Source organism: Octodon degus, unplaced genomic scaffold, assembly GCF_000260255.1.
Source record: "Octodon degus isolate 3935 unplaced genomic scaffold, OctDeg1.0 scaffold00086, whole genome shotgun sequence".
In the NCBI taxonomy this organism is placed as follows: domain Eukaryota; kingdom Metazoa; phylum Chordata; class Mammalia; order Rodentia; family Octodontidae; genus Octodon; species Octodon degus.
This window is the reverse complement of record NW_004524662.1, coordinates 5018656-5019642: the sequence shown is the minus strand read 5'-3', so window position 1 is coordinate 5019642 and position 987 is coordinate 5018656.

Genomic DNA, 987 nt, shown 5'->3' with positions numbered 1-987 from the left:
TCCATGTTCCTAAAACAAAGAGGACATAGAAACCTCAGATGGGGTCCTGTTACTTGGAAAGCAACTAAAACCACTGAGTTAGCCAAGAAGTTGCCCTTGGCCCTCCCCTTGTTTAAATTCTTTCAAAAGACATACATTCCCAAACCCATGACCTAACTATTTAAAGCCATAACAATAGGATGTCCCAGGTCACAGTGCCCCGATTTCTTAAAAATGTTCCCGGAACATTACAACCACAAGGTTAGCCCCCCCCCACCCCAGCTACCCCCAGACTTACTCCATCTGGTCATCCAGTATTGTAATCCACCAATTATTTTAAAGGTCAACCTACACTAACCAATGTGATTTGCTTCTGTAACTCGCTTGCTCCCTCCCCATTTTGTGGTTTTTGCCTTTAAAAACTGCCTGTTACACGGAAGGCGCGCTCTGTTCCTGCGTGTGCAGACCGCCCTACATATACGTAGATAATAAAACTTCCCCTTTGTGATTTGCATGAGAGACTGACTCTTGGGGTCTTCCTTCTCAGCGACTGGACCCTTACAAGATAATACATTTGTTTAGCAAACTAAACCTAGTTCCATAACCCCTGCTTCCTGAGCTAGCAGCCTTTTGGTCTTCTCCTGTGTGCTTTGTAAATTCCAGTCTGGCTCATCTGGTTCTATTCTGAGCAACCCATAACATTTGAGAGCTCATCTGGGATCCCCCTTACTGGGGATCAATCTGAGGAACTAGAGTTTTCAGAAACCATTTCATCGGGGACATTTTCTGGCCCCTGGGTGGTCTTCAAAAACTTACAAATTTTATCATTCGAACCTCTGAGCCCTCTGTAAGTTCTTACTGGTAAGATATCTGTATCTGTTCTGTGCGGGTGCCCATCTGGGAGTCCTAGGAGGTGTTAGACGTAATGGTAGCCCCTGGACTCGACTTCTTCCATGATGGCGGATCAGAGTCTTGGATCTGTTTTTGTTTCATTTTTGTGCATTACAG